This window comes from Bos taurus, chromosome 14 (genome assembly GCF_002263795.3).
Source record: "Bos taurus isolate L1 Dominette 01449 registration number 42190680 breed Hereford chromosome 14, ARS-UCD2.0, whole genome shotgun sequence".
NCBI classification, from domain to species: Eukaryota; Metazoa; Chordata; class Mammalia; order Artiodactyla; family Bovidae; genus Bos; species Bos taurus.
The window spans coordinates 7,860,080-7,874,509 of record NC_037341.1 but is presented as its reverse complement, the minus strand read 5'-3'; the positions used below and the strand labels follow the sequence as shown (position 1 = coordinate 7,874,509).

General features: G+C 52.4%; 1 protein-coding gene across 4 annotated transcripts in view; it reads right to left on the bottom strand.

Moving 5' to 3' along the window:
- ST3GAL1 (ST3 beta-galactoside alpha-2,3-sialyltransferase 1) overlaps nucleotides 1–9,713 on the bottom strand; it is a 90,849-nt gene extending 81,136 nt beyond the window's left edge. For 3 of the 4 annotated variants that reach the window (XM_005215316.5, XM_005215315.5, XM_010811919.4), the window contains exon 1: nucleotides 9,496–9,713. The gene's annotated coding sequence lies outside the window, so the exon portion shown is untranslated. Of the gene's footprint in view, nucleotides 1–8,853; nucleotides 9,303–9,495 lie in introns of those variants that run through there. The other variant, XM_010811918.4, reaches the window with a different exon arrangement.
- Between the last annotated feature and the right edge of the window lie 4,717 nt (nucleotides 9,714–14,430).

Below are 14,430 nucleotides of genomic sequence, written 5' to 3'. Positions count from 1 at the left end.
CAAGAAGGACCGAAAAGCCCTGTTTAGAAGGTTAAATGAGTGCAGAGTGTCCAGAAGTGGTATTTCCTGGGAACGGGACTTAGGGAGGAGAGAAGGGCAGAGAGATGCCAGAATTCACAAAAACCAACATGGACTTGCTCAGAGGGCCATCTCAGGGAGACTGGGGGTCAAGAGGGAGTTCTAGGAGACCGAGGAGAAAACACAATGGGGATCACTAGAGGAGGAGGCCTGCCCGGTGGGGTTACCTAGGAGCCCTTGGCACCCCGGTCTGTGCCTGCTGCCGCGTCCTGTGCTCTGCACATTGGAAGCTCGTCTCCAGGACACCTTGAGCTGCCCAAGTCAGCCGTGACAGCCCTGAACTCAGGGTGGTTTCTCACTCTGGCTCCGCCTGCTAATGAGGAATCATATGGGTCAGGCCTCTACCTGAGCTATCTCAGTGGTGAAATACAGGGCAGGGAGCGTCTAAAATGTCATGTCCAAAGTCTCCAGAGGACCCTCTCTACTACTAGTGTCCAGGGGCCACACCATAGCTTCTTAAGCCCAAAGAACTTTCCCAGCCTTAAATTCAGACAGCTCCAGAGATGCCCCACCCCCACCTTACCACCTCCTTCAGGAAGTCCTCTGTGGATGGAAGCTCTGTGTGAGGAGGAGCTTTCTAATCCACAGAGGTGTCCAGAAATCAGAGGGCCATCACTGGCAACATTCAAGCAGAGGAGCATTAACCACTTGGTAGAGTCAAAGTGAGGAAACAATTCAGGGGAAGCTGAGCAAGGCATTGCTTAACTCGAAAGCTGATGATGATCGCAGCATGCACTCTGCGAGCACTTATAAAGCAGGCACTCGGCAGGGTCCTGTTCTAAACACCTTCCAAGTATTAACTCATCTAGTACCTACCAGGTGGTAGGTGCTATTATTATCCACAGTTTTAGAGATGAGGTGCTGGAGGCACAGAGAGGTTATGAAACACACTGAAGGTCACACAGCAAGCCAGTGGCAGAGCCAGTACTTCCACTGAATGAATCAATGAATGACTCAGTCGATGAATAATTGAAGTCTGGAGTAGCGGAAGGTTGAACAAGGGCACTGCTGAGGATCTTTGCAAATGCTCAGATTTGACAATTCTTTCTGATTTCATGCTCTTTAAAGGTACAGCCTTTGTAACTTGTTATCATTCAATCAACTCAACGCACAACACAACTTATGTTCAGAGAAAAAGAGAAGCCCCTTCATTCCATTCCAGAGGCAGGTTTCCAAGGACACAGGGGTATTTCGATATTCCAGCCTGCCTCCAGGTCCATCACATCTTTTCTCCTTGTTTGGATGTTTGGCATTGTAGAGATGTTAGGGGAAACACACTGACTGAAACCCCTCACCTGGCCAGGCGTCATAGTAACTGTTCGCGTGAGTTGTTTTATCACTGGAGGTTGTGGTAAGGAACATGGAACTAATAAGCCAGCACCAACAGGAAGAATTCGGGAAAGGTCAAAAGGAGACCCCCACGTGTCCTTCCACCTCCCAGAAGCCTTCTTGCCAGCATCCATGCTGGCTGAGCTATGCGTGCACCGCCAGGAAGGACTCTGAGTCAGTGATTGGCCAAAGACAACCCAGAAATTAACCGCATGACTATAAAACCCCAGACTGTGAGCCTCGTGTCAGAGCAGTTCTCCAGGGCTCCCTCGCCCTGCTGCCCTCCGCCCGGGCACCCTCTCCAATAAAGTTTCTTGCTGTGTGTGTCTCCTTGGCACCTGTGTCTCCTCAGACAATTCATTTCCAAGCGTTAGGCAAGAGCCCACTCTCGGGCCCTGAAAGAGCCCCCGCACCCACTTTCTGCAGCGAAGACATCAGTTTAATTTCTATAATCCTATAGTTCATGATGCATTTTTGCGTAGCTCAGTTTGTTCCCTGTCATAGATTACAGACAGAAAATAGAGGAGGCCCTTATGCTGGAACCGATTTTTCAAACCATTCTGAGAGGTGTTTTTTTTCATTTGAAATTACCCTTAGGCGGTGGTGCACAGCCTTGCTATCTTCTAATCTCTCCTTTTCATTTTAATTTCCTTTCTTCCCCAAGAATATGCTTCTGAACAACCAGGAATACCCCCCACTAAGACATTCTTGTTGGTGGCAGCTAACGTTTCAAAGCAACAGTTTTGATTCATCAGACTCTCCACCAGGTGGGAGGATTAACGGTGTTTTCAAGGAAGAAGAACAGCCAACACTTTCTCCATTGTGAAGGTGTCATTAGTGTGAAGTAAGTCAGAAAAAGAAAAACGAACACCGTATGTGAATGCATCTATATGGAATCTAGGAAAATTTGCAGGGCAGGAATGGAGACGCAGACGTGGAGAAGGGACTTGTGTTCACAGCAAGGGGACAGAGACAGAGGGACAAGTGCAGAAAGTAGCTCAACATAGACACACTGTCACGTGTACAGTGGACAGCTGGGGAGAAGTTGCCAGACAGCACAGAGAGCCCAGCCTGGCACCCTGCGATGATCTAGAGGGGTAAGATGTGGGGAGGGGAGGGAGGCTCACAAGGGAGGGGATATATGTATGATTATGGTTGACTTGTGTTGTTGTACGGCAGAAACCAACACAACATTGTAAAAATTAAAAAAATAAATATATAACAAGGGGAAGCTTTTAGTGTCACAACAGCAACTTTTACAATTCATTTTTCTTGCAGCAGACTGCCCGAGAGACACCTGTCTAGGAACCTGGTTAGGTCTACATGCCTGGTGACAAACTTTATACCAAGCCTTCCCGCCCAGTCCTTCTTCAACCCCTGGGCACTGTGTGGGCTCTCTGAATTCAGTTTGTGTGGACAGCCAAAGGATGAGAGCTTGCAGTCAACAATGCTGGGATCCACGTGGACGATCAGAGGCTCCAACCAGACTGCGTGTGTGCTAAGTGACTTCGGTCGTGTCTGACTCTTCCCACCAGGCTCCGAAGTCCATGGGATTCTCCAGGGGATCTTCCTGACCCAGGGATCAAAGCCACATCTCTTCTGTGTCCTGCATCGGCAGGCGGTTCTTTGCCACTAGCACCACCTGGGGAGCCCACTCATGCCATGTCACGTTCAGCCGCCAAGTCGTGTCTGACTCTTTGCGACCCCATGGACTGCAGCATGCCAGGCTTCCCTGTCCTTCACTGTCTCCCGGAGTTGGCTCAAATTCATGCCCATTGAGTTGGTGATGCCGTCCAACAATCTCATCCTCTGTTGTCCCCATCTCCTCCTGCCTTCAATCTTTCCCAGCATCGGGGTCTTTTCCAAAGAGTTGGTTCTTCACATCAGGAGGCCATTTAGGAGGCCACCCTCGAAAATGTGCAGGCAAGCTTCCCTGTTCCCAGACTCTCTGTAGGCATCTTCTCTCCAATCGCCTTTTTTCTAAACTCTGTTCCTGTTATTGTTCTATGACTTTGACTCTATGCACTTGTTAGCTGACTCTCTCTCCTGGGAGAAAATTATTTATGGGCAAAATAACCAAACAGTAGGGAAATTATCTAGCGACATGCCTGAGTTAGTGGTTGAGAGCTCCTTTCTGGAGGTTCCACTGTCATCTGCCTCCCTGAGCCTCACCAGCAGACCCCACTTCAACAACCCCTCCCTTAAGGCTTCCCTTGGGATGGCGCTCTCTGGCTTCCTGCTAATACTGAAGCTGGTTCTCAGCCTAGTCCGTTTCCGCTCTGGTGCATTCATACACTCTCTGCATGAACTGTGAGTGGCAGTTGTGGTTGTTATGTGGTGTTGTGTTACATAGTACTGTGTCATATTGTGTTGTTGTGAAGATGAAGTTTTGTTCCCTAAGTTGACTGTAAGATCTAATAAGAATGCTGAGATCCAACTTATGGGATTTTCTGCCATTGTTCTCAGACTTAGCCAAGCAGATAGAGGGAGCAGGCGTTGAGGTGAAGACAGCAAAGGCCAGGATGCAGGGAGGTGGCACCACCAAGACTGGAGGTCATTTCCATGAACCTGGTCACCTGACTGACCTTCAGCTTCCTCATCTGTACAGTTCAAGGTGGAAAGAGTGAAGGTGGGGGGTTCCAGAGGGTGAGCAGAGGAAAATGTGTGATGGGGATTCCAGGTGGCTGGATGTGTGGGCTTATTCTTGGCCTAGGAGTCACCTACTTCCCACGAGGGTAGCTCCAGGCACACGGAAGATGTGGGTGAGAGCAAGACTGTGTGACCTTGAGTAAGTCACTACATCCATAAAATGAGGAGGACACGTGTCAGAGTGGAGCACACAGAGGGGACAGACTGAGGTCCACACAAGGTCGGAGCTGCAGATGTTGGCGTGCAGCGGTGGGCATTTCAGAGAAGGTTTGCTTTCAGAGCACTGGGAGTTCTCTGAGCTAGACCAGGGGTGGGGAGGGAGAATGCAGCTCTTCATGATTTGGCCAAATTCAGGGGATTTATTTTGGGCTCCAGTCTGGTCTTCCAAGGAAAAAGGTTTTTTGAAGGTTTTTTTTTTTTCCCCATTTTCTTTTCTTTCTACTGAGCCTTTTATTTCTGAAAAGGTAAATGCCCAATTAGAAGGATTTTCATCTTTCATGCAGAGTTGTTTTAGGCTTTTTGAACATGAAACGATCTTTTGGAGTCATTCCACCCTCTCAGAGAAGTAGCCAGGTTTGCTTTGGTTGTGTTTTTCGGTTGGGTTTTTCTCAAGAGCCCTCTGCTAAGTAAATATGCATGAAGGGAATTTTTAGCCACTCTGGTCTGTTGGTTCCATGTGGATTCAAATGGATGTATATTTAATGCAGCACAATCTATTACAGTATCGATATTGGTTTGATTTTTTTTAAGGTATCTAGTGAAATTTGGAGAATGTATTTTCTTTGTACCCAAACAGGGACTTTCCAAAAGTCATTTGCAACTTCTTCTTTTTTTCTGCCACATAATTTAGAGCTAACATTTTCCTCTGAACTCTGAATGACTATAAATAATTTTTAGTTTGTACTTTATAATCTTGTATGAGTTCCAGAATCAGGCCTAGTTAGATAGCTTTTATGTATCTTAGAGGAGAAAAAATATATATGTATACATACACACAGAAGCAGATGAAATGGTCCAAACATCCTCAGGTATTTTTGGAAGGGAAAAAAATCTTTAATATAAGATTATTCAAATAGTATTCCTTGAATATTGAATAAGTTACAAGGACCATGATGGCACACAACCCACTTCTATACCAACAGGTCTGGATCTAGAGCTTTTCAGGAACAAAAGGTAGCATTTGTTGAGAGACTCTCATTTATCTTTCACATCAACTATCCAGAGCATCAGGGCTTCCCAGGTGGCACAGAGGTAAGGAGTCTACCTGCCAAGTAGGAGACACGGGAGACTCAGGTTCAGTCCCTGGGCTGGAAAGAGCCCCTGGAGGAGGAAATGGCAACCCACTCCAGTATTCCTGCCTGGGAAATCCTATGGACAGGGAGCCTGGCGGGCTGCAGAGTCGGACATGACTTAGCAACTGAACAACAGTAACTGTGCATTCAAGAAAATGCCTTTGCTCTCCAGCAGCCTGACTTACGCCTAAAAGAATTCCCCAAGGTGCTCATGGGTTGTCTCCTCAATGACTCTTTCCATGGGTCCCCCAAGGCAGAAGAATCCTTTCTTCTCTGTCAAAACCCTGCCTCAGCCCATGCACATTTCCACTCTAGTGCAAACCACACCGGAGGGTAACCCTTCACGTCCGCACGTAGGGGATAGGATCAACCACGTGTCCAGCACCTTGCATGGTGTCAGGGACACAATAAGTTCCTAATAAATGTTGGTTCAACTGAAATCAAAATAGTCCAACAACAAAACTTAAAGAAATAAGAAAACCCCATTTCTAATACCAAGCAGGACCCTGTGCGGCTCTTGGGCATAAAAGATCGACTTCGCCATGAGAGTGCACTCCTCAAGGCTCCAGGAGGGAGAGCAGGAGGCGCACTGTTGGCAAGGGGTGGGCGAGGCTTGTCTGTGATGCCAGGGAGGCCTGGAGGGTACTGAGGATGAAGCTGGAGGCAAAAGCAAATGGCGGGGAGTGGGGTGGAGGTGCTGCCTTCACAAGGAAAAGGCTCAAAGGGCCCCAAGGTGATGTCAGCAGAGCTCCGAGTCTCTCATTTCCCACAGTGAAACTGAGACCCTGAGCCTGAAACTGTCTAGGTGCCAAGTGGTCAAGCCATTGTTCACTGGCCGAGGCCAGAACACAGGCTCTTGCTGGGGTCCGAGGCTGGGCTCCCGGAACCACATTAGTGTGGGGCGGGGGCACCCAGATCCTCTGCTAGGCCAGGGCAGGGGTGAGGTGGGGGCTGGTGCGGCAGGATCCAGAGGGTTCCACAACTGGACAAAGTGCATGGAAGCCTTACCCTAGAATAATTCTTGGTGACCAGGCCAGCTCTTTTCACCCGCCCATGATGGGTGTGTGCAGACATGCACGGAGGACTAACTGGGAAGCCGTGCAAAGTTTTAAGTGGATTTTATTTTTTGCTTTCTTGGCTGTTTTTCATGGTGTGGGAGGGGACTTCAGGGGAGGGTTAAGGTTTAGATCCTATAAGGCAAAGCCTGTTCAGATACAAATCCTCTGAGTCAGCAACAGACTCAGGCAAGGTTAACTGACCAGAAGATTAAGAGGCCCCTATGGGGCCTCTGTGGGGCTCCCACAGGGCTGCAGACAGCTGGCCTCCAGCTGATGCTCCTGGGGTTGGCAGTGGAGAGAGGAGACAGACACCCACCTGCACAAAACCCTCCCCACCAGGCCCGCAGATAGACCCAGCCCACCAACACTGGCACACTGAGAGCTCCAGACAGACAGTACTAGGACTTCAGGACCTTAGGTCTGATGAGCCCGGCCTGTGCCTCCAAGTGGAAACAGTCCTGAGGTGAGCAGGAGGCCACTGCTGATAAGAGCCTGGAGGAGCAGAATGTGCACCCCTTAGAGAAATTCCTCTGCCCAACACTTTCTGTTTTTTCCTTATTTTTTTTTTTTTAACTCTAAGCCCAGTGTTCCAGGGGGGTGCTGGTGGTCCCGCCACCAACAGAGGAGGGAAGTCAAGGCAAGACTCTGCCGGCACCCAGGCCCTAGCCTTGCCAGGGAGGCAGACCTGGGGAGGCAGGCCTGGAGAGCAAATGCAGGCCTTGCAAAACTCAGGACAGCATATTTCCACCCACGTGGAATTCTTCAAAGCAGGGGACGGCTCCCCCCCTACTTATTCTGTTATTTATTCCACAAAATAAATTTTTCATAGGATGAAATTCCTTTCGTGCCGACTTGAGGTCAAGGCATATGAATATATATGTGTGTAAACATACGTATGTATATATACTTATACACACACATTCACACAATTCATATAATACGTAGTCTAACATATTTGGAAGGTAATAGCCATGACCCCATTTTACCCTCACTTGGCACAACATCGGGACATGTTAACGTGGGGGATTCGGGTTGGTCTCTTCAGCTACCCGCAGGATTGCAGAAAAAGGCCAGGCCATGTTTGGGGGCAGTAACGGAAGGTGTTAGAAGGTGCAGGGAGCGACCCCTGGCACCCAGTCTCCAGAGCCCCTTCCCATCCCTGTAGCCAAGCGGCAGTTTCCATAGTGGTCGGCAGGGGGCAGTGCACTTTGCCTTTTCTGAACCTGAGGAACACAGTCGCTCAGCTCCCCAGGGACAAAAAAAAAAAAAAAAAACCTGATGGCTGCGCCCGCATCTTCTTAGAATAGCCCATCTTTGAGCCCAGCGCGCAGTAGGTGCGCAAAATACGTCTAGAAGTCAAAAGCTCTGGACAGGGCAGATGGATGCGAATTCAATAATAGTAAACGTGGGGAGAAAGAGGGAAGAGACACCGTGGCCTCCGCCAGCGCCTTCCCAGGAAGGGACCTTTTCACACCTTTCGCACCTACTGTGTGCCAGACGCGACAGCTGGACCACCCAGTCCCCAGCGGACCTCATTTTCCGAGCTGGAGAGTACCGCTCGCCCAACACACACAGCCGCAGAGCGGGAGTGGGTGCTCACTGTCTCCCCGGGGAATCATCTCGGCGCAAATCCACGTGGCGTGGGACCCGGGAAGGGGATGGGCTGGGAGAGGCGAGGGGTTCCCGGAGGTGGGCACGTGAAAGCCAGGCGTATGCCCGATGCGGGGCCGCAGCCAGGAGGTCACTGCCCTCAGGGTCAAGGCTGTCTCCCTCTGTGGGACATGCAGAGCCCGCGAGACGCAGTGACCCGCCCAGCCCCCAGCCACGCGCGCAGTTGCGAGCGGACTCTCGTCTGCTCGTCAAGAGCCCTCACCGAGCCCCACGCTCTGTAGGCTCTATCCGCGACCCTCACGTACGAGGGAGGTGGGACTCGGGTCTCTGGCGGACTAGGGGAGCCCAAAAGATCCCAACACCTTTCCCTGGAGACCAGGCCACGGGATAGAGCGTAGGCGCCCTGGGGCATAACTGTGCCCAGCTAGGGAGCAGCCTCAGTGCCCATCTCAAGTTCAGCCGCGCTGCCTCCCGCAAGGTCAAGCTCAAACACACTCTCGCTTAGTGAAAGAAGGAGCTCAAAGTTGCGCCACCGTCCCGATTTCGAACCAGGCTGTGCCCCCATCTGGGCGCTCTGCCCCAAAGGCACTGCTGCCCGCTCCCGCGCCCGCCCAAGGAGCAGCCCCTGCCCCGCGCAGGTCACACACCCCAGACGCAGATAAGTTGCTAACTTTTGTCGGATTATTTCGCGGCAGCTGCGGCGCCTAACGGGATCCCGGGCAGACTCAAGAGTTTCGAGTTGCAACGGGCACCACCCCAGTCAAACTCCCCTTCGCCCACCCCAGTCCCTCCCTGCCCAACCCGCCACGTCCAGTTGGCCTGCCCCGGGTGCCAACCTCTCCACCGTATCCGGAGCAACGCGGGCCTGCGGTGTCCCCGGGGGCGATGGCCACCTCCCGAATCCGCGCCTGCTCGCAGCGGATTTGGACGCTCGACTCCGATCACTGGGCGGCCTCCGCGCGCCCCCGCACCCCGGTTTCCGCTCTAAAAGGTCGCGCGGCCCCGTCTCCTCGTGGGGTCTTAGCCCACAGGCAACCCCGCGGGCCATTTCGCTTTCGGCGGCCCCGATCGGCGAGATGCCAGCTCTGAGAGCCGAGTGCAGTGTCACTGGGGCCACCCCGGGGACCGCTGCCCCAGACCCGGCGTAGGCTCCCTAGAGATCCCAGCAGCTCTTTTTGAAATGGCTGTATACCCTTGAGCCCGACCCTCCGCTCCGACCTCCTCGCTCTTCCAAAGACCCCGGCGACGCCGCTGCTAAGGAGGGGGGCTCCCTGCGTGTGCCCTCCTCCCTCCCGGCGCCGGGGTCTTCAGTCCACTTCCACGCCCCTGTCACACACTCCCAGATCCTTCCCCACCGCCTCTGTCCCCAGGTCCGGACCATCACCCCCTCCACTCGGAGAACACACACGAAACTGCCCGAGCCCCAAGTCGGGTGGATGTAGCCCCCCGCGTACCCCTAGCTCCCCGCGCTCACTCACCGCGGCCGGAGACACGCGGAAGTTTCCGGGGCTCTGGGGCTGGGGGTGGGTACGGGACGAGGCGATCCGGAGGAGAATAAAAACGGGGGTGTCCCGAACACTCGGCCCGTTCCCGGCTCACATTGCCCCTGCCTCCTCTCTCTCCGCCTCCTCTTCCTCCTCGTCCTCCTCTTCCTCCTCGCTCTGGTCTTTGTCTTTGCAAAGTGTCGAAACTGTCTGGCATAGTGGAGCTCCGCCGGCGGAGGCTGGAGCCGGGGGAGCGGAGAGGCGGGGTGAGCAGGGGGGCGGTCTCGGGAACACCTTCCTCCGGGTGGAATGGGAGGGGGAGGCGGGCGGGCTGGCCGGGGAGGAGCCGGGGCCAGGAGCCGAGAGCCGGGGCGCGCCGGAGCCGAGCGGGTGCCTCTCTCGCGCGCCGCCCTCCGCTTCCTCCGCCCAGCTCCCGCCCCTTGCGGCCCCGCGCTCCCCGGGCGGCCGTCCCCCCTCCCACCCGGCCTCGGCTCAGCTTTCCCCGGGCTCCGGGCTGCCGGCGAGCCGAACCGAGAGAGCCGAGCCACGTGGACTGCAGCCGGCTCTGCGGAGGCCCGGCGGGGGAGACGCTGGAGGCGGCGCGGGGACAGGATCGCCGCCCCGAGCGGGGCTCTGCGGGGACGGTCGCCGCCGGCGGGCTGGCAAGACTGGGGAGGCGCGGCCTGGGGGTGGCCCGCGGGCTCACACCCGCGGAGGAGGCGGCGGCGCACCGAAGAGCCCGCGTGGGTGCGCGGTAGCGGGAAGGGGCCGATCCCCCTGCCGGCGGTGGGGCCAAGCCACCTACTTCCTCTAAGGGCGCGCGAGTCGCTGCGGGACTGAGAGCTGGGGTGGCGGGAGCGGGGCTGGGCGGCTGGTGAGGCCCCGGGGCGGGCGCCCAGATGAGAGCCCGGAGGGGCCACCGCGGCCCGGCCCCCCGCCCTGGCCCTGCCGCCCGCCGCTGCTTCTTCCCTCCCACCCGCCGGGAGGGTCGCAGGGATCACCTGCGACGTGATCCAGAGCAGGGCGAGCTCTCTCGCCAGCCTGACTGCCAGGACCAGGCCCCCTTTTGGGGTCAGCTTTGCGGATTTGGGCCCTTTCTTCTTTATAGGGAAGTGAGGCGGTGCTGGCGTCTTGCTCTGTAGCAGAATGCCAGTTCTACAGGCTAAGTGCTGGACACAGGATTTAAGAGGCATTACCAAAAAAAAAAAAAAATCTAGTTTTACAGCTCTTAACTCCTTATTGGGGCTGTTCCTCTTTCACAACTTTTCGGAGGAATGCTACGAGGAAAAAGGCCCAGCTTGGTCTAGGGGGTCAGTCAATTCTTGCAGTGCCCCCGGCCCCAGTCGGAGAGGCCAGCCTTCTGCAACGGAAGCAGAAAGAATAGTCTTAGCTCTTCATCAGAAAGAGATGTAGTGGATGCTCCAGAGTAGGGCCCGCAGGACCAGACTTCTTGGTTGCAGCCTGCATTGCCACTCCTTGGATGTGTGAAATTAGGCTAGTTTCAGAATCCCTAAGCTTGCTACCTCTGTGCCTCAGTTTCTCCATCTGTGAAAATAGGCGTAATGCGATCAGTCCCACAAGGTCACTGTGATGACTAAGTGAAAGCATGTATGCCCAATACTAAAAACTCTATACAGCATATTGTCAAATGCCCAGTAAGAGTGTGTTGTGCCCGTGGTGGACTTCTCCAGCCCCAGGTCCCTGCCCACAACGGGGGAAGGCCTGGCCTAGGGAATGCGGTGTTGGCACTGGACAAGTCCTTCTGGGACATGAAGGAGAAAAGGAGAGATATTTTAAGCTGCAGAAAAGATAATGATTAAACAGGGCAGGGGAGAAAGTGAGAAGATTCTCTACTAGAAAGGGAAGGAAAAGAGGAATAAAGACGTACAAAGCGCAAGTGAGGCACTGGAGGTAGAGGGGCCGAAACAGAAAGCATACTTAGGAATCTGCAGGAGTTCTTCAAGGAGTCCTGCCAAACTGCACCAGGGCACTGCCATCTGGCTATGTTTCCTGGCCTCCAGGGTTTGCAAGAAAAGTTCTGGGTATTTTATGACCTGAGACTCTTGCTTGAACCTATTGGCTTTTGTTTCAGTTCTGGGTGGGGTGGTGGTGGTGGGGGGTGGTGGAGGTGAACCTTCTGGCCTGCGTGGAAGTATCTTGTGGACTTCGCTCTTCCTAAGGTGAGTGTCAGGGTATCTACTGCTCTTGGCATTCCCCAAAATGCTTTAGCGTATGGGATGAGGGGAGCAGAGGTGTTGCCCAGAACAGCAACATCAGCTGCTGTTCTCGGCAGTGGCAGCATCTCTGGGCCACAGGAACCTTCTCACATGGACCTCTGGGACTTAGCAACTGGGAGCATGGCTTGAAGCTTCACCCATATCCAAGTCATCAGAAATACAAGAGCGGCGACGATCATCTTGCTGTCTTCACAGGAACAACTGCCTGCAGTGCCCTGTTGGTTTTCCTGATTATATAGTTGGTGACTTTGGCCTTCTGATTTGATTCAGCTTGCTGGGGGCAGGAAATACGATGTGTACTGCTCCCGGCTGACTGCAACGCCCATCTCCATGCTCAATAAAGAGTTTCTAGCTGAATTAATAAAGAAATGTTTATTGCAAGGATCAAATAGTATAATGTACAGAAAAGCACTTCACAGAATAGAAAACGCTTCAGTCATTAAGACTATCCTGTTATCTCCTAGTAGGAGAGAGGATCAGATTGGGCAAGTAAGTGCCCTAGATCATCCAGCTGTTCTGCTCTGCAGCCAAGAATCAAATTTGGCTCTTAGTCACAGCTCTGGGCTTTTGGCAGTTCGCTTAGATGGAAATTTCTTATTAAGTGACTCTGATGAAACATGCATATATCATCAGCTTACTGCTATAAAAAGATGCTCATCAGACGCATCTTTTGCCAGCCTCTGATGGGTTAACCTGCCAAGGCTTTTTCTAACCCTATTTCCTTTCTTTTTACAAGGGTTTTTCTTTTTCTTTTTACCAGGTAGCTGAGAAGGGCTCTCTTCTCCCTTTTTTCCTACAGTCGTGACATTTGGTGAAAAGCACTTCTGACGCCCTGGCCAGTTTCCAGGAGCCCAGATCTGGGGCTGTGTGTCAGGAATGTGTGTCTGTGAGCATTCCAGGTTCTCAGCCTGTGTGTCTCCCAACACGGCCTGCCGGTAACTCCTGTCATGACTGGAGTGTCTGCACAATGAGCTCCCGGGAGAGACCCGACATTGATTTAAGCTCGCCATCACCCCATCCACCCCCACAACGGCTTGAGAGCAACAGCAAAGCTCTCAGTAATAATGGTTAAGAAAATTGATTCCATCCTCTCCTGGTCCCCTTTCTTGGCACATCAGAGTGGAAAGATCCTATTGGGCTCTGATGCCATCTGGGTGATTGTGCAGAAAAGGAAAGAACTGCCTTGCTTGTCAGAGGTGAGTTCAGAGCTGCTGGGCACTTGGTGTTTGGTTTTGGGCAGCATTTTGCTTTGGGTTCTTGGGGCTGTGAGGACCTAGCCCAGCTTTTCCTTAGATATAAAAAAAAAAAAGGGGATGTACAGACTGATGCTGAAAGTGAGGTGCCAGAAGGGGGAAGGTAGCCTGTGTTTCTGCTCTGGCTCTCTCTGTCTCTCTCCTGCTCTCCTTCTGTTTCTCTCTGCTCTCTCTCCTGCCCATAGACTTTCTCTGTTAGGTCCTGGGTTCACCCCCGAAAGCTTTATGTTTGTGACCCCAGCCCATCCACACTGTGGCAACTGTTCAACCACTCCAGGTTTTAGTTTTTCCAGGAGAGAAATCTGATTGGCAGGTCTCACTCTGTTATAGGTCAACTAGTCAACTGAATAGGCTGCCCATGCAGCATTGGCTCAGGAGTCAATGTGTGGATGGAGACTTGTATAGGAGATTTTGCATTGCAGGGAAGGTAGGACCCATGACTCTTAAGTCCCCTCCGAACCCTGAAAGTCTCAAGGCATTTGAGTCAGAGAGAGCAAATAGCCTGGGAAACAGTGGAAACAGTCTCAGACTTTATTTTTTGGGGGGCTCCAAAATCACTGCAGATGGTGACTGCAGCCATGAAATTAAAAGACTCTTACTACTTGGAAGAAAAGTTATAACCAACCTAGATAGCATATTCAAAAGCAGAGACATTACTTTGCCAACAAAGGTCCGTGTAGTCAAGGCTATGGTTTTTCCTGTGGTCATGTATGGATGTGAGAGTTGGACTGTGAAGAAAGCTGAGCACCAAAGAATTGATGCTTTTGAACTGTAGTGTTGGAGAAGACTCTTGAGAGTCCCTTGGACTGCAAGGAGATCCAACCAGTCCATCCTAAAGGAGATCAGTCCTGGGTGTTCATTGGAAGGACTGATGCTGAGGCTGAAACTCCAATACTTTGGCCACCTCATGCAAAGAGTTGACTCATTGGGAAAGACTCTGATGCTGGGAGGGATTGGGGGCAGGAGGAGAAGGGGATGACAGAGGATGAGATGGCTGGATCGCATCACCAACTCGATGGACATGTGTTTGAGTAAGCTCCGGGAGTTGGTGATGGACAGGGAGGCCTGGTGTGCTGCGATTCATGGGGTTGCAAAGAGTTGGACACGACTGAGTGACTGAACTGAACTGAACTGAAACCACTCACATGTATTAGAACCAACAGCTAAGGCAGCTGATTAGTCTTGTCCAGTCATGATTCCCCTAATCTCTTTGCAGAATTTGGCTCAGGAATAAGTAGATTTAACCCCTATTTGGATCAATAAGATAGAAACATACTTGGGTCTTACAGGGAAGAATTTCTTAAAAGTATATCCTAGGAAGCTTCTCTTTATTCCAGCTGGACTGAACAAGAAAGTTTTTTTTTTTTAAATGATTTATGTGTTTGGCTGTGCCAGATCTTAGTTGCAGTGTGCGAGGTCGTTAATTGCAGCATGTGAAC